Below are 25,114 nucleotides of genomic sequence, written 5' to 3'. Positions count from 1 at the left end.
GCACAGGACAGCTAACATCTTAATCTATGTGTATTCTCGTCACACCACAAACAAGAGAAAATCTGTAGATGCTGGGAATCCAAGCAACACCTACAAAACGCTGGATGATCTCAGAAGGCCAGGCAGCATCTATGGAAAAAAGTACAGTCAACATTTCGGTTGTAACCAGTGGCTGATAACAGAGCACCCTTCAATAAGGCGAACGCTTTGACCTGCTTCTGTGGTGCAACACCTCATGGAAGGAAATATCAACTCCACTGGTTATTGGTGTGATCACAAAAAGACTTCCTGGAAAGAAAAGGGCAGTCAACAAACTGATAACTGAATGTACAAACTTCAATATGACATCCATTTGAGAGTGCCTTGTAGATTTGACATTTTCCATTATAAATTTTCAGGTGCCATAATACTTGTGAATTTCAGATTTGTCACAATTCAATGAACTCTGACTGTAAGAAAGGAATTAGCAAAGCATGATTGTTTAACTTACAGTAGCTGACTTTTAATTGTCAAACATAAACTGAGCTGTGATGGACTAGAAATCAGATGCACTTGGTTCTGCTATTGTCACGAATATATTCTTCCAAATTCAAAAAAAATTACATATTGATAATTCTAAATGAGGCAATGCAAAGTCCCTGATTATCCCAAAGATTTTCTCATACAATATTTTATCACTTGAAATGCTGTTGCTTTTCAGTTTAGTGGTGAGTTGACTGTGGAATAGCTACTGCCTTGTCTCTGTCTGTTGTCCTCACCACCAATGTACATCACACAAACATGGGGTCAGAAATTAGTTTTTGATTCTGATAGTAATTGCATCGAATAGGAGGGCATCTGGATCTAAACAGTTGCCAGCATTTCAAATTTTTCAAAATAAAAGCATTGTGTATTGCAATATGGTCGAAAGAGTTTTATCTATCTTTAGACTATAATTTTGGAAAATCTGTCGATTTGATTTTGTCCCTCATTGTATAGTATCAGATCCTAATCATGAAGTGCTATTGCTGGATTGAATTATTTTTTGTTTGTATTTGGACAATGCAACTGAAAACTCGTTCCATTAATGATGCACTTACAGCTAACAACATTTTTTATTGCTGATATTCATTAAGTTCCAGACACAGGCTCCATACATAGTTCTATATCCTCCTTTCTCCAGGGAGCAAAGTGCATTTCTCATTTTGGGAAGGTGATCAGGTAGAATTGATTTGTGATCTATTAAGGGACGCTGCTGCACTTCCTCCCAGTGTAGGAGTTTGGTTTCTCAGTGCTGCACACTTTTTCAGCACACAGATGAACAGTTTTGACCCCAAAGATATTCAATGTAGCTGGCGACAAAATCTTCAATGCAATTTCACAAAAAAAGATTATGTGTGTTCTGGAAATCCGTTGCCCCTTTACTGACAAGTTTTATGCTCTGTGGATAGGTGAAGCTATCAAATAGCATTGCCTTCAGTGATAATGTCTGTATCCAGGTAGATGCCCTTGTATTTCCAGTTAACCTGCAGCCATCAGCAAGCACATGGGTCCAATAAATCTCCTTTTCTGGATTTATCTATCATAAAGAGCAAAGAAAACTTTAATTCATTATATTAATTTCCATTTTTTCAAAGCATCTTTTCTCCAGTCCTACACACAAAATGCTGGAGGAACTCAGCAGGCCAGGCAACATCCATGAAAGGAGTAAACAGTCGATGTTTTGGATCTCGGCCTGAAACATGAACTGTTTACTCTTTTCCATAGATGCTGGGTTCATCCAGCATTTTGTGTGTATTACTTCAATTTCCAGCATCTGCAGATTTTCTCTTGTTTCTGCCTCTCCAGTCCTTATGTTCTTCCTGAAACTAAAATTCCTACGTCAGGTGATCCCAGTTTGCAGTGATATTTATCTCCCTTCTTTTCATTGTAATCTTGTCAAAACAAGCAAAAGCACAGCAATGTTATGCTCATTGCTTACCATCATTCTTGCCTGCGAAAGAGAACTACTGTTTCAAATGATACTGGAAAGGAGTGGTATTCATTTAATGTTGCTTTCAGCTGTGGTGTTGATATTTTACTTTCAGTTTGAGAGTTTTAATTAGCAACCGTGTTGGCCTAACATTTATTATTTTCCTTTTCTTTAAAATTTTACAATTCTCATTAAAGTCAGTGAACTGTTGACCCACTTCAGTGTCCCTTTCTCTGCACTTGGGCCATATGTAAACACTCTGACAGCAGGTCACAACCAGAAAAAATGAACCCAGCATACAGAGGACAGCTGAAGGTGGCCCTGAGATCCATTGGCCAGGTAGTGGATAAGTTACAGGCAATTGAATCAGTTCTGGGAAAAGATACTGAAGCAATAATAATAATAAGCAGATAATCTCATTTCAATGAGCCATCTCAGCTGAAGGAACAGATGTAACTGCTCACTTGGAATATTTCCTCAAAATATCCATGGTATCTCTGTGTCTGACTAACACTTTATTGCATTTGTTACATTGATAGCTAGGAGGGCCATTTTGTTGAAGTGGAAGGATACAACGGCTCCCACTTTGTCACAATGGTTCTCTCAAGTGATTTTATGTATTAGTTTGGAGAAAATTAGAAGTCGAACCTTTGAACCTATGTTTGATTTTGAGAAAATATGGAGTTCATTTGCTTGTTATTATCATTTGAGTTAATTAATGGATTCTCCACGATCTAATTGTAAATTTTTTGGTACTTTTTTTTGCTGGCGGTTTGATGTTTATCTTTAGAAGCTTTATGTATGGCCCTGGGGTTGAACACCTAGTGGGATTTTTCTTTTTTCCCACTTTTCTTGCTTAGTAGGGTTTTATATCACAAAATTTTTTCAATCTTTATATAATTTTTTTTGAGACATTGTAAGTGTTGTTTACTTAGATGTACTCGTGTTTATTTTGAAAAAAAATAATGAAAAGATTTTGAAAAGAAAGATATAACTGCTCGCAGCAATTAGTTCAGCAGCTCACAGACAAAATGAGTCAGATATCTGCAATTCACCTTCTTATGGTGGCTAGCCACAAACTTATTTTGGACAGCCAGTGTCAGCAGACAGCCATTAGCATTCTCACCAACACAATTCTGCAACCTCCGGTTATGTCAGTCCCACTCCCAGAATCTCACAATCCCCCTTTCTTGCTGCCCTGGCAACCTCAGCCACTAATGCTGCCTTTCCCACATCTGGACCAGAACCAACTCCCATGTCCCATGTCAATACTAGAACAAAGTATTCCTCCACCAGGCAGATACTCTGGTGACCTCAGCAGCTATAGAAATATCAAAACCCAGTGTGAGCTGACTTTCCAAGCCCAGTAAGGTTGCTTTGATGATGATGCAGGTAAACTGATGCACATGGTAAATCTCCTGAATGGACTTCCACGCAGCCAGTTCAATACTCTATGAGAGCAAAGTCCCCACAGCCCCGTCATTTCAATATTTTGTTGCTGAGTTAAGGAGAATTTTTGACCTTCCGGTATGATTTGGATGAGCACATAATAAATAAACTACAAACGGTAGTAAAGTTTTCTGATCTCACAAAATTAGGGGGACAGGCTGATATCATTTGGGCAGCAGAGTCAACAGAGTTAGATCCAAACAAAATCCAGATGTGGGCAGATAAATGGCAGATGAAAGAAATTTAATGTAAGTGAATATAAATTATTACATATAGGAAGTAGAAATATAAGATATAAGTATATAAGGGGGGATCTTGTGTTCAAAAATGAGAGGCATCCTGGTAGACTCATCAATATCAACATCTAGACAATGCACAGAAGTGATTAGGAAGGCTAGGAGAATGTTGGGCTATATAATGCACTCAGTGAAGTTCAAGTCTAGAGTTTTTCTCCTTAAGCTGTTTAATGTGCTTGTGAGGCCACATCTTGAGTACTGTGTACATCTTTGGACTCCAATTGTGTGAGGGATGTAAAGACACTGGTGAAAGTCCAGAGAGGGGTGACTAGTCTCATTCCAGGTCTGCGGGTAAGAGCTGTGAAGAAAGATTGAAAGAATTAAATATTTTTAGCCTTAAGTAGACATAGAATAATAGAAGTGTTCAAAATTATTAAGGGTATAAGAAAGGTGGATGCCAGCCACTACTTCAAAATTAGTCCATCATCAAGGACATGGGGCCCAAGGTGGAGACTGGTTAAAGGGAGATTTCAGACCAGCATCAGGAAGCAGTTCTTTACACAGCGAATTGTGGACACATGGAACAAACTACCCAGTTGTGTAGTGAAGACATGAAAAGCAGTGACACTAGAAGTCAAGATGAGCCCGTAGAGGAGTCAACGTATACACAAGGGAACCAATTTCCAGAAGGTTATTAAGATTGATAAACTGGTGTGAGTTTAGAAGTTCAAATTGAAGGAAGAAATGCTGGGGTGAGGTGGGGAGAGAGAGAGAGAAATCTTCATCCCCCAGCCCCAGAGTAGGATCATCACCCTGCCTCATTAAAGATCAAAACTTAACAAGGTCGGGCTGCCAACCAGCTTGGCATGCAGTGTCTAAGTGTTGTAGCTTCAATAGTTGACAAGCCAGCTCTATATTCTTAGCCTCTAACTTGCAGCTTAAGTCTGGGTCATCAATAATGATTCTCTCAGCATAATACAGCATTGACTTAGGTCTTCAATCTCATTCTTTAGAGAGGAGAAGATGGCGACGTGACACAGCGTGCGTGGCCGCTCTGGAAAGATATCAGTATTTGTTAAGTAGGTACTGTGCACAATCCTGATTTGATGGAGACAGACGTAAGAAGCACGGAGGAACATCTGGGGAAACTTCTGAAATGCCCGCTTCGCTACCGCTGCTACTGTGCAATCGAGAATTTCCGGAGGGGAAGGCCCCAAATCCTTGGCTTTGTTTATTGCTTAGTGGCCGGGGCCGGGCTCGAAGCGCTCGGCAGAGGTGGTGCTCGGTGCTTGGTGTCGGAGGCTCGAAGTTTTCAGATGGACTCAAGAGTTGGTTGTGGTTGGGTGCTTCCAGGGTGCTGCATCGGCCAGTTTGCGGCGCTGGAGGTTCATGGCAGGGAGAGTTTTTCTTCCTTCTACCATCCGTGTGAGATGATGGGACTTTCGAGAGACTTTGAGACTTCTTTTTAACGTGCCCATGGTCTGTTCTTTATCAAATTACGGTATTGCTTTGCACTGTTCTAACTGTATGTTATAATTATGTGGTTTTGTCAGTTTTTCAGTCTTGGTTTGTCTTGTGTTTCTGTGATATCATACTGGAGGAACATTGTATCATTTCTTAATGCATGCATTACTAAATGACAATAAAAGAGGACTGTGTGTCCTCATAATCTAATCTAATAATCTAATGTTCTCATTTTATACTGATGCCTTACAATCCCTGCAAGGAGCCAGAGAGCATCCTGCTGCTATCCTTTCTCCTGAGAAAATCCAATGATTAAAATATGGAAACAATGTGATGTCCCATTTCAACCCTGGCAAAATCTAACTGGTCTGACCAATCCACTGGCATTCCATAACCCATCAGTAAGTTAACAAGACTTCCGAAGCCTGTCCACCCTGGGACTCTGCGTCTCTCTTATGGGAGGGTCTTCTCTTTTGAACAACCTTTTAAAGAAGTGCGTTGCTGCTCAAATAATGAGACCCCAAAATGTAATGTTGAATCAGGTCTGCGGGTCTGGCAAGACAGAAAACACTGACTGTGAATAAGTATATTAATCATATATTTCTAAACAGTAAAATTTCGACAAAACAGCAATGTTCCCCCAAGTTACAGAGACTACAAAGCTGAATATTCAACAAACATATTTAGTTAAAAGTGCCCGCAGAGCATATCTTCCCAATGGTTATGTGCACCTCTTGCCTTAAACAAAGGAGAAGACAGCAAGCCTCCCCCACGTGCTAATTTATACCTGGGATATTTGAAACTTGACACCAGGTGGCCAACCAATGGGAAAAGCAGCTGCTGTTTCCAAACCATCCAATCATGGCGGAAGCAGCTTTCGACAAAGAGAATAAGCCACGCCCCCACAGGAGAGTAGCCTCCAGCCTAATGGCGTGACTTTTGATTTTTCCTTCTGGTAACAAAAAATTCCCTCCCTTTCCCTTCGTCTTCTGTTCCCCACTCTAGCCTCTTTCCTCTTCTCACCTCCTGTCACTTCCTTTTGGGTCTGCTCTTCCTTTCCTTTTTCCAATTGTTTACTCTCCTCTCCTATTAGATTCCTTTTTCTCCAGCCGTTTACCTTTCCTACCCACTGGCTTTACCTGTAACCTTCCCCTCCCCTGACCCTTTTTATTCTGGCATCTTCCCCCTTCCTTTTCAGTCCTGTAAAAGGGTCTCGGCCTGAAACGTCGACAGTTTATTCATTTCCGTAGTTATTGCCTGACCTACTTTCTCAGCATTTTGTGTGTGTTGCTTTGGATTTCCAGCATCTGCAGACTTTCTCGTGTTTATAATTATGAATTTCGTCTTATCAGTCCAGTGTTGTGTTTCCCGTTCCCAATCATCTCATCATTTTTGCCCTCGTCCAGCCTGAACAGTTGCAAATAACAAGCCCTCACCACTGGTACCATCTATGTCGTTCCGTTCTCAGTCTCCACCAGAACACATTCCTACAGTCCTCCTTATTCTCTACAATTTCAAACATTGCTCAAGTTCCCACACTTCTCTCTTCTAATGATGGTTCCCTCCTGGAATCAGCAGTTTGTGATCTCTCCACAGATGAAATGCTAATAAACCAGACACCAGGTTTAACTGACATATCAACGCTGGCTTCTTCTGTGATCCGGGTGTGACTAAGAACAGAAAAAAAGATGGATCCCTCATGGAATTTGCCACAAGGTCTATCAGTGGCTCGAACTGGGCAGTACAACAGTGAAAACAATGTTCAGTAGTTTCAAGCAAAGTCTGTTGTCAGGGTCAAATTCAGTTTTCATTCTTGTTTAATGTAAATCACAACAATATGCTGTGAACCTTTTTAACTACATGATTTTTTTAATAAACTCTTTTTCAACACATAACAGCTTTATTTCAGGACTCTTGAACATTCAAATTTCTTTAATATTTTTGGCATGTACTGTAGCACTGAGAAGTCAGGTCGGACGAGTTGTACTTTTCTACAGATTTTAAAGAAAGCTCAGATGTGACAAATAAAATACATTTTCCTGAAATGACAAGAAAACCATCATATAACTATGAACGAAACACAATAGGAAAAAAGGGGTCCAGGGAATGCATTTTCTGACGAGGCACATTTCAGCCTTTGTGACTCAGAAGTGAACTCAACAATTTCAGGTAAGGGTCTGCTTTAGCAGTGATGCCAATGATGTTCTCATTTCTGGAAGTGGAGAAGTATAGATTACGTTATCTTACTATCTCCAGCTATTGGCATGCAAATCCCAAATAAATTCTCCACTGAAACTCCTCTCTTCTCAACTGTCTTCCTTGGTTGCTTGCAGTTCAACCTGAAGCTCAGGTGAGAGTGTGAGCTGCTTCTTTGATTTATTTTAAATTCCAGCGACAACATAACATGGCCACAATGTTTGGCAGAACAACACAGAGCACAACAAAACAGAACATCCCAAGCAATAAAGCAACAACAGAGAAAACAAGCCCATTTCCTCCCTCTCAGCCAACCACATATACGGACGGCCCTTGCAACTCTAAGACAAACCTCCTGCCTCCAGTCTCCAAGCTTCAACATTACAGAGACAAAGGAGTTCAAATACCCCTAAACAATCATTTTATTTCACTCTACGAAAGACATTTATTTTTTTCAAGCACTTGCACTTTCCCACCCTTTTTGGTACTTTCACTGAACTATTTCTCTTCAACAGTTTTAATGGAGGATGCTAGGCCTGAAATGTTATCTGTTTCTCTTTCCAAAGCTGATGCTTGACCTGCTGAGTTTTCCAGTACTTTCTATTCTTTTACTTAATGCTGTGTACATTTCCTGTTTTCCTCCCAAGGACCTGATGAGATTACCCCAGTTTATTGATGGAGGCAAGAGATGAGATTACTGGGGTCTTGACCGGTATCTTCGTGTTCTCTCTATCCACAGGCAAAGTCCCAGAGGACTGGTAAGTGGCTAATTTTGTGCTTCTAATTAAGAGGGGATCAAAGGAAAATCCTGGGAACTATGGGCCGGTGAGTCTCCAGTCAGTTGTAGAGAAATTGCTGGAGAAAATTCTCAGGGAGAGGAAATGTGAGCATTTGGATACACATGGCCTAATTAGAGAGAGCTTGGTGCAGGGAAGGTCATGTCTTACTAACTTGATTGAGATTTTTGTCCAGGTGACAAGTTAGATTAATGAGAGTGGTCAGTGGATGTTGTCTACCACCCCACCAGCCTCTGCTTCCAGCACAAATAACTCTGTAACTTCTGCCATCTCCAACGGGATCCCACTGCCAAGCACATCCTTCCCGTCCCACCTCCCCCCACTTTCTAGTTTCTGTAGGGATCACTCCCTATGCGATTCCCTTGTCCGTTCGTCCCTCCTCACTGATCTCCCCCCGGCACTTATCCTGGCATCGGAACAGGTTCTACACATGCTTCTGCACCACCCGCTTCACTACCATTCAGGGCCCCAAACAGTCCTTCCAGGTGAGGCGACACTTCACCACTTCACCTGTGAGTCTGTTGGGGTCATCTACTGTATCGGGTGCTCCCGGTATGGCCTCCCGTACTTCAGTAAGAACTGATGTAGAAGCGGTGGAGATGGAGGAATTGAAAGAAGGTGATGGCATTTTTACCAGTAACTGGGTGAGAAGAGGTATAGTCAAGGTAGCTCTGAGAGTTAGTGAGTTTATAATAAACGTCAGTAGATAAGCTGTCTTCAGAGACAGAGATAGAGAGATCGAGAAAGGAGAGGGAGGTGTCAGAAATAGAAATAGACTAGGTAAACTTGAGGGCAGGGTGGAAGTTGGAGGCAAAGTTGATGAAGTCAACGAGTTCCGCATGGGTGCAGGAAGCGGCACCAATGCAGTCGTCAATGTAGCATGGGGAGTGATGCCATGATACCTTTAAGAATGAGGGGCTGAGTGGCCTTTTCCTGTAATTGTTATGATCTTATGTTGAATGAATTATTTTCTGAAAGGAATACACTTTGTGCACCTGGGAGAAATCTGATACAAAAACAGTAAATGTGGGAAATAACCAGTAGGTTATGTAGCATCTGTGTGCAAAGGGAAATGGTTTACTATGTTTCATGTTGATGAACTTCTGCCTGAACTGGGATAAATTAGAATTGAAACAGTTGTAGAGAAAGTGGAGAGGGGAATGAGAGGGCAAACAGAACAAAAGGAATGGGCCTTCCACTTGTACTGCCAATCCATAAACTAATGGTTGAGATTATAGTCTCCCTCGCCTGCACCAGGAAACCGTGTCTTCCTTCATTCACTATTTACATTTCTATTGATTCATCCTGAATTATGTTTCAACAGAGTCTTCACAGCCATACTTGGCAGAAAATCCCAAGGATTCAGCATCCTCTCAATGGAGAGATTTCTCCTCAGTTCTGTCCCAATCTATTATCTTGAGGTAGCGATCACCTTGTTCTAGATACACAAGTCATCTTCACATCTACCCTGTCAAGCACCGCATTAATCCTGGACATGTCAGGAAGATCACCTCTGGATTTTCTAAACTCAGATGAGTTTAGGCCCAGTTAATTCTGCAACAAGCTCTCCATGTTGGAATCAATTTGGGTGAACTTGCTCCATTAATCACAGATATATACAGAGACAGGGAAACAACACCTATGCACAATTTTTCAGATCCACTGGTGGAGTGAATGAACTAACTGTGAGAATGAGGATGGCAGGTCCACATGGAGAGCCCCCAGAGATGACAGAACTTGCTCGATGCTTGATTCTCAGTAAATTGGCTATGTATATTTTCTAAAGCAGTTTCATAACAAATTTAATACTTCCATTTTCTTAAAGCCTAAATGCATTGAAAATTTTAAGCTCCTTATGGACCACGTTAGGGAATTGGAGTTGGAGCTGGATGAACTACAGATCCTTCAGGAGGCTAAGGGTTTGATAGACAGGAGCCACAGAGTGGCAGTCACACCGACGTTTGGCTGGGTGACCATCAGATGAGGGAAAGGAAACGGGCAGTCAGTGCCGAGTAAGCACCCCACCCACGGCATTCCACATGTGTGTGAAAGACAGGAGGATGGCCAGTGTGAGTGTAGAGCTTCTCAGGGATGAATGGGGAAAATGTGCCTGGTGCTGGAGGAGGTGGTGAAGGTCCTTAAAGAATACATTGCTTCAGTGCTCACCAAGGGCAGACGCTTTGATTGACATGAGACCAGCATAAAACAACCTATCCCCAATGCTGTCAGATTGCTGGAAAGTCCATGAACCCACAAAGACTACCTCTTTTACACTATTTATTTATTTTATTTCTTGTTGTGACTTAAGCATAATCCTATTATGTCTTGCATTGTACTGCTGCTACGAAACAACAAATTTCACAAGATACGTCTGTGATGGTAAAACTGATTCTGAACTTCCCAAACCTTTCCCTTTTGCTTTCTGACTAAATTTAGGGCATCTCAAGCCAACAATGTTTCTCTTACATTTGCATCCTTATCCTTACCTTCTACTGGAACATGCCAATCCTGAATTCTAACAGCTGGTCTCTGCAGAATACCCACATGACAGATGTGGATTTATTGACAGCAGCTACTCCAAGTCAACACTGCTTAGTTCTTTAATATCCTGTCATAATTAGCCTTCCCCCAATTTAACTTCTTCCAGCAAGGTCCATTTTTATCCTTACTCATAACTGCCTTAAAACATGAGTCATGGTCAATATATCTAAAATGTTCACCCACTGTCACCTGGTCCAAATTGTTTCCCAAAATCTAGGTTGAGTACAATCTCCCATGTATTTGGACCCTCCACATACTTTATCAAGAACCCTCCCAGATGCACTGAAGAAACCTGCTCCATCTGTGCCTCTCAGATAACCGAGGTTCAAATCAACACTGGGAAAGTTAGTCCCCACTATGACAGCTGTTGTTCCTCAACCTCACAGTGACCAATGGGAGGCCAATTATTTTATTGAGAGACAGCACAGAGTAGGCCCTTCGGGCTACGCCGCCCAGTAACACCCCAATTTAATCCATGCCTCATGATGGCACAATTTACAATCACCTTCCAACCGGTACGTCTTTGTTCTGTGAGAGGAAACCAGAGCACCCGGAGGAAACCCACATGGTCACAGGGAGAACGTACAAACTCCTTGCAGGCAGTGGTGGGAATTGAAACCCGGTTGCCCGTACTATAAAATATTGTGCTAACCACTACGCTACTATGCCAGTCCAATTATGGTGTTAAGTTTAACAAGTATTATAAATCCAGCAGTGTAATTGCACATTTCTATTCCTGAGCTCAACCAAATTGCCACTGTAGATGATCCTTCCAGTATGTCTACTCTGTGTACCGTGCTGGCATTCTCCCTAATTGGTAGTACAACCCCTCCATCCCTTTATCACCCTTCGCTATCACATCTAAAACAACAAAACCCAGGAATATTGAACAGCCAGTCTTGTCCTTCACAAATCTAGGTCCCTGTATTGGTAACAGACTTATCCAGCCTCTTCCCCATAATACTGGCATTGAAATTAACACATTTTAGCCCATCCGTCCCACAGTGTTTATTAGCTTGGCCCTGGCCGTCCTTCCATTCAATCTTATTTGTCATATCATCATTCTTGCCCTCAACCCTATCAGCTGCTGCCATGCTACTGTGGGTCACATCTGACTGCACCTACAGGTGCTTGATTAGTTAAAGGCTATGAGGAAAAGGCAGGAGGTGGAATCGTAGAGCAGACTCAATGGACTGAATGGCCTAATTCTGCTTCTAGCCACACTGAAAATCAACACTGGCGCACCTCAGGGATGTATGCTGAGTCCACTGCTCTACTCTCTCTACACCCATGACTGTGTGGCTAGGCACAGATCAAATGCAATCTATAAGCTTGCTGACAATACAACTATCATTGGCAGAATCTCAGATGGTGACGAGAGGGCGTAGAGGAGCAAGATATACCAGCTAGTTGAGTGGTGCTACCAGCAACAATCTTGCACTCAACATCAGCAAGACCAAAGAATTGATTGCGGACTTCAGAACAGGTAAGACAATGGAACACACACCAATCCCCTTTCAAGTTTCTGAGTGTCAATATCTCTGAGGGCCTAACCTGCACCTAACACACTGATGCAGCTATAATGAAGTGGCTATGCAACACACACAAAATGCTGGAGGAACTCAGCAGGCTAGACAACATCTATGGAAAAGATTACATCTGATATTTCGGCTGAGACCCTTTCTGATGAAGGGTCTCAGCCTGAAACGTTCACTGTACTCTTTTCCATCGATGCTGTCTGGTTTGCTGAATTCCTCCAGCAGTGTGTGTTGCTTGGATTTCAAGTATCTGCAGATTTTCTTTTGTTTGTGGTAAGACAGTGGCTATATTTCATTAGGAGTTTGAGGAGATTTGATATGTCACCAGAAACCCTTGCAACTTTTTACAGATGTACAGTGAAGAGCATTTTAACTGACTGCCTGTTATGGGGGTGGGACACTGTACATGATTGAACTAATCTGGAGAGAATTGTATAATTACTCAGATCCAGCATGGGCACTAGACTCTGTAGCATCCAAGACATCTTCAAAGAGTGGTACCTCATAAAGGCGGCATCCATCATTAAGCACCCTTTCCACCCAGACATGCCCTCTTCCCATTGGTGACATCAGTTAGGAGGTACAGAAGCCTGAAGGCACACACTCAGCAAATCAAGAACAGCTTCTACCCCTCTGCCATCCGATTTTTGAATGGGCATTGAACCCATGAACACTACCCCACTACATTTTTATTTCCTATTTTTTGCCCTGCTTATTTTTCATTAAGTCTCCGATGGCAATAAGAAGGAAAATAGGAGTGAAATTGATCAGCTGGATGAGCGGTGGTGCAACAACAACCTTGCACTCAACGTCAGCAAGACCAAGCAATTGGTTGTGGACTTCAGGAAGAGGAGCTTACAAGATTATATGCCAGTCCTCATTCTGGGGTCAGCGGTGGAAAGGCTAAGCAGCTTTAATCTACTGGTTGTCCACTTCTCTGAGGTTATATCCAACATATAAATGCAGTCATGGAGTAACATGACAACTGCTCTACTTTGTTAGGAGCCTGTCAGATTATGGATGTTACCAGTCTCTTATATCTCCATTAAGTACCCTGAAGAGATCTCTGACCAGTTGCATCACAACCTAATATGAAGGCTGTAACGCATATGATCGCAAGAAGCTGTAGAGGGTTGTAGACACAGCCAGCTCCATCATACACACAACCCACCTCGCCATTGACAACATCTTTAGGAGAAGGTGCAGCAACTTGAAAGGTCACACGTAATGATTCAGGAACATCTTCCCTACCACCATCGGATTTCTTAACCGTCTATTAGCCAACAAGCACTGCCTCATTATTCCTTTTTTACATTATTTTTTAATTTTATCATATATGGCAATTTTATAGATTGCACTTCATTGCTTCCACAAAACAACAAATTTCATGCTGTAGGTGACTGGTAATAACACTGATTTTAAGATGGATTCTGACAAGGTAAGTCAGGGTCACCATAAAAAAAGAGGAGGAACACAATTTGTTAAAGATCAGTGAAAAGCAAGAGGAATAAGAGTGTCACAGCAAACTTGATGAGCTGAATGGCCTGATTCTGCTCTGATGTCTTATGATCTAATAATCTTAAATGCTCCCGTCTAGCACTAACAAACCTTCCAATGAGGATATTGGTTCCCCTCCAAGTCAGGTGTGGAAAGACTTGTTTAAGCAAGTCCCATCTGTTCATGAATCTAATCATTTTAAATGTAAAGTCCTTCCTCTTGCACCACTCCTTTGCAGCTTAGTTAATGGCACTATGTATCTCTTTCTCACTTCACTAGCACATTGCATGATAATAACCCTGAGATTACAACACTGCTATTTACTGTATCTTTTTACCTAGCCCCCTAAAATCATTTTGCAGGGCCCCATACATACTGCCACCTCTGTCATTTTGAGTATGTGTTGTCATTAGGGACCACAGATTCCAGCTGATCACACAACTGGAAGGATATGCAACCTAACCCTAGCATAGTGATTCACGGAGCAATTCAAGAAGAGACAGAGTAGAGAAATATATTGTAACTGGATATGGTATAATCACAGGAACAGATACTGGTTCTCTGTCAAATAAAAAGAATAAAAACCAAATAAAAAAGTTCGTTCCTCCCCCTGCACTGGTACTGGTGTTCTATGAATTCAAACGCACTTCATTCTTTGTGCCACACCCATATTCCCTCAGTAGAACCTCCTTTTCTGCTGATATGATTGGTACCCCCATGGCTCACGACAACTGGATATTTCCCCGCTGTTCAAAATTCCTCCAGAGAGCAAAAAAGATGCTCTGAACCCAGGCACCAGGCAGGAAACACGGCCACTGGAACTTACAATTAAAATTACATCAATAGCAAGAACCTATCACAGGCTCAGACTATGCAGAATCTTTATGGGTACTATGATTGCTTCTTGCTATTGAATTAATTTCACTGGTGATGGTGAACCTTATAGTTAATATAAAGGGTGTGATTGCACTCTGAATTACAGTGCCAGCTAAGCTTCCCCTCCCTGTTGCAGTGTTTAAAGCTTAGAAAACAGTTCTTGATCATATTTGAGCCAGGCATCCAACACTTGCTACAGATGTGATCACCAGAATCCATGATGGGCTCCACCTGCTCTCACATTATGCAACTACAACACACCACCTGGTCCTGCAAATCTACTTTATTTAATTAGTTGTCATCTGTTTTATTTCCCCTAGGTATTAAATTGCTATTCTCTAATAAGCAGTAAGGGAAATGGGCAGAAGGAGCAGGTTTACCCTGTGATCACTGCCCTCACTAACACATATGCAGCTTTAGATACTGTTGTGGGGGAAATGGCCTTTCAAAGGCCAGCACCAGAGATAGGTCTGTGGCGCCATACCTGTCTCTGATCCAAGAAGGGAAGGGTGTTGTCAATCAGAGCAATACTGATGGGAATATGATAGTAAAGAGCACAGATGAGTGTTTCTGTGGCTAAAGTTGGAACACGAGGATGTTGTGTTGTCTCCCTGGTGCCAGGAGCACAGTGGGTAGAGGATATTCGGAGAGAGGAGTGTGATCATCTGGAAGCTGTTATCCCTATTGGTACTAATGACATAGACAGGGGTATGGACGAGGTTCTGCAAGATGATTTTTGGGAGCTAGGTAAAAAGATAAATAACAGAGTTATAATCTCAGGATTACTACAATGCAATATGTTAGTGAAGTGAGAAGTAGATATATTAGGCCAGTAGATACATCACAAAGGAGTGATGTAAGAGGAAGGACATTTATGAATCATTGGGCTCTCCTCCTGAGAGGTGGGACGTGCTCAAACAAGACTTTTCATACCTGACTCAAACAAGACCTTTCATGCCTGATTTGGAGTGGAACCAATATCCTGAGAGAAAGGTTTAAAGAACCTTCCTTATCAAGAAACCACAGTCAGTACACGTCAGTGATGACTTTACTGATTATCAATTTATCGATGGAGTTTAAGCAGACACATAGTCATACACATGCCCTCTAGTCTGAGACTATCCCACTATCGGAAACTTCCTCTCCACATCCACACTCCACCTTCCAGGCCCACGACCACTACCATCTAGAAGGACGAGAACAGCAGGTACCTGGAAACACCACCACTTGGAAATCCCCCTCCAAGTCACTCACCATCCTGACCATCCTTCATTGTCACTGGATAAAGATCATGGAATTCCCTCCCTAGCGGCACTGTGGGTGTACCTACACCTCAGGGACTGCAGCGGTTCAGGAAGGCAGCTCATCATCACCTTCTCAAGGGCATCTAGGGATGGGCAATAAATGCTGGCATAGCTATCGATGCCCACATCCTACAAATGAATAAATAAAAAGAAACTCTGTTTAGCGCTTTCAGTATTTTATAGGCTTCAATTGCATCCCTTCATTCTTCTAAACTTCAGCAAATAAAGGCCCAAATTCATCAAACAGTCTTCATATGTTAACCCGTTAATTCCAAAAATATTCTTATGAACCTCCTTCGGACCATCTCCAATGACAGCACATCTTTTCTTAGATAAGAGCCCCCAAACTGCTTGATGATCCATTTGCTGAGAGGGACAGCAGCCCATGTTTAAAAGCTTGGTGACTAATTCTGAGGGGTTATGAATCCCAACCTCTACTCAATAAACAGCAGCATAATGTATGTTTCACCTTTGTCTGGATTCTCCAAAGCCGAGTTGAACCAACGTGGCTGAGGCCATTACAGACCTGCTATGGCAATAAGCGAATTGCAGCAGATCCAGATCCTTACTCAGGCAGAAATTTATTCGATCACCAACCTCTTGATGCCATCATTATAGTAGATTGAGTGCTATAGTCCATAAGACCATAAGATATAGGAGCATAATTAGGCCATTCAGACCATCGAGTCTTCTCCACCATTGGGCAGCAATTGAATGCATGTCAACGATATGTATGTATCATTGAGATGCATTCTATATTTCATATACAATAGCATTGGAGAGAGATAGGAACAGAGAAGTTAGAAAAGCATTTAATTGGAGGAAGGGAAATTATGAGGCTATCAGGCAGGAAATTGGAAGCTTAAATCTGAAACAGATGTTCTCAGGGAAAAGTCTGGAAGAAATGTGGCAAATGTTCAGGGGATATTTGTGGAGGTCTGCATAGGTACGTTCCAATGAGACGGGGAAGTTATGGTTGGGTAAAGGAGCCATGGTGTACAAAGGCTGTAATAAATCTAGTCAAGAAGAAAAGAAAAGCTTACAAAAGGTTCAGAGAGCTAGGTAATGTTAGGGATCTAGAAGATTATAAGGCTAATAGGAAGGAACTTAAGAAGGAAATTAGGAGAGCCAGAAGGGGCTATCAGAAGGCCTTGGCAGGCAGGATTAAGGAAAACCCCAAGGCATTCTACAGGGATGTGAAGAGCAAGAGGATAAGACGTAAAAGAATAGGACATATCAAGTGTGACAGTGGGAAAGTTAGTATGGAACCAGAGGAAATAGCAGAGGTACTTAACGAATACTTTACTTCAGTATTCGCTATGGAAAAGGATCTTGGTGATTGTATTGATGACTTGCAGCAGACTGAAAAGCTTGAACATGTAGATATTAAGAAAGAGGATGTGCTGGAACTTTTGGAAAGCATCAAGTTGGACAAGTCGACGGGACTGAATGAGATGTACCCCAGGCTACTGTGGGAGGCAAGGGAGGAGATTACTGAGCCTCTGGCGATGATCTTTGCATCATCAATGGGGACGGGAAAGGTTCCGGAGGATTGGAGGGTTGTGGATGTTGTTACCTTATTCAAGAAAGGGAGTAGGGATAGCCCAGGAAATTATGGACCAGTGAGTCTTACCTCAGTGGTTGGGAAGTTGATGGAGAAGATCCTGAGAGGCAGGATTTATGAACATTTGGTGAGGTATAATATGATTAGGAGTAGTCAGCATGGCTCTGGCAAAGGCAGGTCATGATTTATGAGCTTGATTGCGTTTTTTGAGGATGTGACTAAACACATTGATGAAGGAAGAGCAGTAGATGTAGTGTATATGGATTTCAGCAAGGCATCTGATAAGGTACCCCATGCGAGGCTTATTGAGAAAGTAAAGAGGCATGGGATCCAAGGGGACATTGATTTGTGGATCCAGAAATGGCTTGCCCACAGAAGGCAAAGAGTAGTTGTAGATGGGTCATATACTGCATGGAGGTCGATCGCCAGTGGGGTGCCTCAGGGATCTGTTCTGGGACCCTTACTCTTTGTCATTTTTATAAATGACCTGAATGAGGAAGTGGAGGGATGGGTTAATAAGTTTGCTGATGACACAATGGTTGGAGGTGTTGTGGATAGTGTGGAGGGCTGTCAGAGGTTACAGCAGGACATTGATAGGATGCAAAACTGGGCTGAGAAGTGGCAGATGGAGTTCAACCCAGATAAGTGTGAAGTGGTTCATTTTGGTAGGTCAAATAGGATCAGAAGGATCTTGAGGTCCGAGTTCATAGGACGCTCAAAGCAGCTGCGCAAGTTGACTCTGTGGTTAAGAAGGTGTACGGTGTATTGGCCTTCGTCAATCGTGGAATTGAACTTAGGAGCCGAGAGGCAATTTTGGAGCTATATAGGACCCTGGTCAGACCCCACTTGCAGTACTGTGCTCAGTTCTGGTCGCCTCACTACAGGAAGGATGTGGAAGCCATAGAAAGGGTGCAGAGGAGATTACAAGGATGTTGCCTGCATTGGGGAGCATGCCTTATGAGAATAGTTTGAAGCCCTGGGAGATGGAAGGAGGATCAGCGAAAGAGAAACCGTGAGCTCCAGCTTGTGCACATTAGATTGTTTCATTAAAATGGACCTTTTCTTTTTTCTTTTGCGTTTTCCTTACTAACCCTGTAATCAAATTAGGAATTACAAAGCCAACTCGTTTAATTGTATGCGGTGTACTGACTGCTATTTAGTGGTACTTATTTGTAATAGGGTAGAGAATTACACAGCATCCACACAAACAGGGTTTTGGGTTGGCTTAACCCTCAATCTCACAGGTTTGGCGGGGCCGGAGATTGTCTTCCCTAGACTTACACAGCTGATGGAACCAGAGTGCTTCATAAAGAAAACACAGCAGTGCCCCTGCTTGGTTAGGAGTTAGTGATATTTCAGCATTGTTATGTTAATATATTTGCTCGCGGTAATGGCTGTGGCTCCACACAATCTCATGTGAACAGCTCATGGCTTCAGCTCAGCTCAAGTACATGCGACCAGCTCACCAATGTCACTTCTGGTTCCGGGGTGAACCAGAACTGAAGTTCTTTATTATGTACATGCATATCTTCCTCCTTAAAGAAAACAAACATAATACTATACCCTCATAAACTTGAAAGAATCAGTAATGCTTTCCAACAAAGGTATTTACATTATCTTCAATTGTGATAAGCAATTACAGTCCTTTATTCACTTAGCAACTCTCAGTCAGTGTCTGAGGTTGTTTGATGATGCTTTTTGGTCTGTTATTTATTTCCACAGATGTAGTGCAATAGTACTGTCTTTCTGAGAACTCTGATCAACATGTTCATTCCTTTCACATCCATCTGCCAAGATCTTATTTGTTGATCTCTGTCCTTGTCCTTGCTGTGTGACCATAATTTGTCCCATGTGCCTCATAATGGAGTCCTGGACTACATCCATGTGATCAGTGAGTCTTTCGTAAGTTCCAAGTGATTCTGTCTCAATTCACAGAGCTCCTTCTGTTTACTGCATATCATAGATAGCATAAAGCATAGAAATTTAGAACATAGAAAACCTATATCACAATACAGGCCTTTTGGCACACAATACTGTGCTGAACATGTACTTACCTTAGAAATTACCTAAGGTTACCCATAGCCCACTATTTTTCTAAGTTCCAAGTACCTATCAGAGTCTCTATTGTGTCTGCCTCCACCACCGTTGCCAGCAGCCCAATCCACGCAATCACCACGCTCTAGGTAAAAAACTTACCCCTGACATCTCCTCTGTACCTACTTCCAAGCACCTTAAAACTGTGTCCTCTCGTGTTAGCCATTTCAGCCCTGGGAAAAAGTGTCTGGCTATCCACATGATCAATGCCTCTCATCATCTTATACACCTCTATCGGGTCACCTCTCATCTTCCATCGCTCCAAGGAGAGACAGCCAAGTTCACTCAACCTACTCTCATAAGGCATGCTCCCCAATTCAGGCAACATCCTTGTAAATCTCCTTTGCACCCTTTCTTATGGTTTCAACATCCTCCCTGTAGTGATGTGACCAGAACTGAGCACAGTACTCCAAGTGGGCTCTGACCAGGGTTCTATATAGCTGTAATATTACCTCTCAGCTCTTCAAATCAAAGATATCGGCAATAGCAACTCCTCCTTTTGGTTTGTGTTGAACTGTTCTTGTTGTTCTGACCTTGGGGTTTGTGTGCTCTCCCCATCTTCCGTTTTATTTTCCTCTTCAACTTTGAAGAGAATCGTGGACATATTTTTGATTTCTAGTCTTTAACTGGAGGTCGATGAGGGACAGATTTTGAATCATAGCTGCATGATGTGTAAACAGGACTGGCAACAACTTCATCATGATCGCTCTGTTTAGCACTGGCATCCTGATTGTCATGCCGGTGTAGCTGGTACCGATGTCTACGGAAGATGGACTTCTTGTGTTTCTCTGGCATAAACTCTCTGGAGCTCTCACGGATGCTGTTACAAGTTTCGCAAGTTGAATCAGGTCAGCTTCTGAGCCCCTCAAAGACATCTGCGTACTGGTTCATGTGTGAATTGTGACAACTTTGGTCTGTGAAGCCACGACAAAAACCTTTTTCACCAGGTTGAGCTTTTTACATGCACTCAGAACTAATGTTGGCTATATTCCTTTCTTCTACAATCAGTAACTGTGCCTTTAGGTGCTGCTCCCTGTGCTTAAAAGTCACTAGACAACTCCGTTTTACTGCAACGTTCTCTCCAGTGTGTCCTGTCACTTTTTATTTTCACTGGGTAATTCTTGCTCTTAACTTGGAGTCTTGCAATCATCACTCATTAACAGATTCACCTGAGCTCCAGTGTCAAACTTGAATGGAATTACTGTCTCATTTACAGACACTGGAACAATCCATTCTGTTTTACCAGCAGCCAGTCTGTGAAGAACCTACAAGGACTTCCTCCATTTCTTCAGCAACAGTGTGCAACTTTCTCTTGGTAGCCAGCACTTTGCAAAGATAACTCTTCCTCCCACAATTATTGCAAAACTTTCCATAAGCCGGACACATCTTTGGGATGTGCCTCCCTCCACATTCACTGCATTTGCTGTTTGAATCTACCTCTCTTCCATGTGGTTGCTTTCGGGAAATACCTTGTGATCTGTCCTTCTGTTTTCACAGCGTGCCCTATTATTTCTGTCCTGTACATCTCCTTAGTTCGAGATTGTGTTTTCTCCACTGCCCTACACAAATTCACAGCCTTTTCCAGCATTAAATCTTCTTCACACAGCAATCTTTCTTCTGAGAACATCATTTGGGATTCCACCAACTATTTTGTCTCTATCTGGTGAGTCTCTCAAATCTCCAAACTCACAGGACTTACTGTTACATACCTCATGGATATCTTGTGACTGTCTTATGACCATGATGTAATTGAGTATTTATGAGCATGAGGTAATGGACATGTGATGGTGGGGTGATATAATTTTCCCGCCAGTGTGAGGTCACGTGATGACATGTTCGCCACGGGTATAAAAGGGAAACCCCTGGGGTGACGCAGTTAGTTTTTAAGTTTAGTTCGTTATTTAATTCGTCAGATACTCCGTTATGCTGCATAGTCTCATGACACAGTTTCGTTTTAAAGTGGAGTTCTACTTTTTATTGTAAGTAGTATTGGAGAGTGAAGACCTTACCAAAGTACTGGAATTCACCGAATTGAGTAAAGCTGATATCGTTCGGCGGTTTTGGAGAGGATCGACCTTTATTGAATCTTCGTTCAAGAAGTAGTGACCTGCATGAGGGAACCACTGCTAAAGCAGGAAGGGTTGTGCAGTGTCTATTCTCCAGAGGAAAAAGTCAGTTCCTCTAAACCGGTTTATTTCCGTCATTGTGAATCCTGCGGACAAGGCAGTTTCCGGCTGGGATTAGCAGTAATGTCACGTCTTAGAGGTATTCTTTACTTCAGGAAAGTCTCTCCTCATTGACTGTATAAATCTCTTGGACTTTTGAATTTACCATTCTAAGAACTGTGTTCAAATTTACCACTTTAAGAACTGTTTTCGCATTTACCCTTTTAAGAACTGGTCCAGAGTTGCCGGTTAAGTTAGTCGTTTAAATACATTTCGCTATTTTTGAGCAGGATTTGTTTGTTTGTCTGCATGTTTGTTTGTTTTTATAAAACCTGACTCAATTCTATATTCATTGTTGCTGGTCACGTGAAGCTGTGAGAAGTGTGTGAAGCTCAGCTAAGTACAGGTTTCCCCTGCTGTCCAAAGGTAGAGCATTCCTATGAAATGGTTCGTAAGCCGGAATGTGGTAAAGTGAATAAGCAATTACTATTTATTAATATGGGAAAAATTTCTGAGTGTTCCCAGACCCAAAAAATAACCTACAAAATCATGCCAAATAACAGTAACATATAGGAAAAGCAGGAACGATATGATAAATACACAGCCTATATAAAGTAGAAATACTTTTGAGCAGTACTGTCTGGCGCAGTAAAAATGTCATGCAAGCGCTCTCAGCAGAAACACTCTCTCCAGTAACCTTTAAGCTATGAAGCTGCCAAATCATCCCAAATAACACAGAAAAATACACAGCCTATATAAAGTAGAAATAATGTATGTACAGTGTAGTTTCACTTGCCGGAATCAAGAAGACGCCAATAAATTGCAGTTTCGTCACAGTTAAACATTTGCTTATACGAATAACCACCTGACTCAATCGGCAATCGCCTCTGATCTGGGCTGACATTTACGTGCCGTGCAGCACCTAATTAATTAGCTTGACTATTTCGGCTTTTTTCTTAAAGATGTGCTGGGTGCGTCCCGCCTACTGCTGCACCACTGCATTCTTTGCGGCAATGTATCAGTCTGTGGCCCGGAGGCTGGGGACCACTGCTTAAACTATGAAGCTGCCCTCGCCTCAGAAACCGATCAAACCACCCATGACTACCTTTAAATTCCACTTTCGCAACACTTTCATCACCATCATCCAGTGCTTTCTGTTTCAGCCTATTAAAAAGACTGACTGAGTTCTCCTTAAATATAAGAAAACTTAATGGAACACCACGCTTTGTACACCCATCAATCCACTCAAGCAATAGACTTTCCATTTTATCCATTATTGGATGCCGACTAAGAGAGACCACTTTGCTATGAGCAGAACCAACAGTAACATCGGCAGCTTCGAAATTCTTTCTCTCTGCGTATAAATAGTGCGAATGGTGGACGCAGGCAAGTTCAACGTGCAGACAATGTCCTTACTTCACTCACCACGATCAAAAAGCTTAATTATGTCTAGTTTTACGCTGTGTAACACCCTTACGAGCCCTTTCAGGCTTTTCCAATACTTTAGAACTCATCTTGCTAATGGATGCATGAAATAAATCCACATAAAGCACGCGTTTGAGCATTGCTGGTTAGAATGCAGTTCTGGGGGAGGAGCTTGGCTGTTCAGGCCTCTTTTCGTAACAGTGAAAACATCTTCTGTTAGCGAAAACAGGTACCTAATATAGGTCTTTCGTAACAGCAAGGTGTTGTAAAGCAAACATTTGGAAAACAGGGGCCACCTGTATTGGTCAAAGCTAACACCTTGTTTCTGTTCACATGAAAATAACTTACGTTTTTTTAAATGTGATGTTTTTACTTGGGACAAAATTCTCCTTGAATTTTGTCATCAGAGTCTCCAATGTCAAGTGTCTCATCAATTTGAAAGCCGTTGTAGATGTCCAAAGCATCTTTGCCGATTACATGTAGAAAGGTAGATGCTTTCAATTTTTCGTCTGCCCCCCCGCCCCCCCCACCCCATCCTCGGTTCTGCTCACTGATGAACATATATTGAATTGCTGTTTGAAGTGTTTCCAATTATCAGTTAGATTGTCGGTAAACTTCATCAGTGCGGGAGGACTCAGCTTATCCATGACTGAATTTTCGAGCTCTAACCGGAATCTCTCTTGGTGAATTCAGTGAACAACAGTAATTTCAGGACACAATGTGCTCTCTAGCATGTAGCTTCTCTCTGTCAGAACATAGTGTTTGCTTCTTAATTGCTCACGGTGTTTCCTGCTCATGCTGACTTCTGACCTCGTGTTATGTTTGTTCTTATTAAAGACAAACAGCATAAGCAAAGACACCAACACATATTTTATTTACAGGATACTCCAGTCATGGTTTCAGCTGACATGATTCATGTGACCAACTCGCCAACGTCACTTCCATTATAAGTGTGAACAGCCGCATTGCACACTGGGAACTGAAATTCTTTATTATGTACACACATAATAACACAGCATGACATCTAAAACTTTGACAAACATCTATTGATGTATGGTGGAGAGAATATTGACATTACAGCCTGGTATGGAAGCACCAATGGCCTAGAATGGAAAATCCTCCAAAAAGTAATGGATACAGTCCCATGCATCTTGGATAAAGCCTTCCGCACTATAGAACACATCTACATGGAGCATTGTTAAAGGAAGTTGCTCTTTCCTTGCTGCTGCCATTAGGAAGAAGGTACAGGAGCCTCAGTACTCCCATCATCAGGTTAGGAACAGTTATTACCCCTCAGCCATCACGTTCTTGATGCAAAGGGTATAACTGAGCTCTTCCCTCATCATATGGATACACATTCAAGGACTGCTCATCTCATGTTCTTGATATTTATTGTTTATTTTATCTCTTGTATTTGCATGGCTTGTTGTCTTTTGCACACTGGTTCCTTGTCCATCCCGATGGGTGTGGCCTTTCATTGATTCTATTGCTGTACATGCCCACAAGAAAACCACCACTGCCTGTAAGGAGTTTGTACCTTCTCCCTATGACCATGTGGGTTTTCTCTAGGTGCTCTGGTTTCCTGCCACAGTGCAATGACGTATCACTTAGTAGGTTAGTTGGTCATTGTAAATTGTCCTGTGAGTAGGCTAGGATTAAACTGGGGTATTGCTGGGCGGCGTGGCTCAAGTGACCTGAAGCCCCTATTCTGCACTGTATCTCAATAAATAAATAAACAAAAACAAATATCGGGGTTATCGTTGGTGACATATATGTAGTTTAATAATAAATTCACTTTGAAATTTGAATTTTGAACGAATAGATATTTAAGTGAGAGTTAACAGAATTATTGAAAAATACTGAGAACAACAGATTACAAACAGAGAACACAAATTTCTGAATGAAATTGTGCCACATTCTTTGTTTTGGAGACAAGGAATTGATCAGAAATGATTAGGACTCCTTTAGAGACAACATATGAGGGTTTATTTATAGCTCTAACATGTTCATTTAAAAG

At 42.0% G+C, this 25,114-nt stretch overlaps 1 long non-coding RNA gene and 1 pseudogene across 1 annotated transcript in view; one reads left to right on the top strand and one right to left on the bottom strand.

Annotated features, from left to right (window-relative positions):
• Positions 1-1,017: 1,017 nt before the first annotated feature.
• Positions 1,018-1,966, bottom strand: LOC140197056 (alpha-1,4-N-acetylglucosaminyltransferase-like; annotated as a pseudogene).
• Positions 1,967-7,944: 5,978 nt separating this feature from the next.
• The window catches only part of LOC140196461 (uncharacterized), a 28,725-nt gene continuing 11,555 nt past the window's right edge, over positions 7,945-25,114 (top strand). Inside the window, exons 1-2 of the long non-coding RNA XR_011885721.1 lie at positions 7,945-8,054; positions 11,995-12,120. This is a non-coding gene — a long non-coding RNA (uncharacterized lncRNA). The remainder of the gene's footprint in view (positions 8,055-11,994; positions 12,121-25,114) is intronic.

Source organism: Mobula birostris, chromosome 4 (assembly GCF_030028105.1).
Source record: "Mobula birostris isolate sMobBir1 chromosome 4, sMobBir1.hap1, whole genome shotgun sequence".
NCBI classification, from domain to species: domain Eukaryota; kingdom Metazoa; phylum Chordata; class Chondrichthyes; order Myliobatiformes; family Myliobatidae; genus Mobula; species Mobula birostris.
Note: the sequence above shows the minus strand (reverse complement) of the source record. Positions and strands in the feature narration are given on the sequence as shown.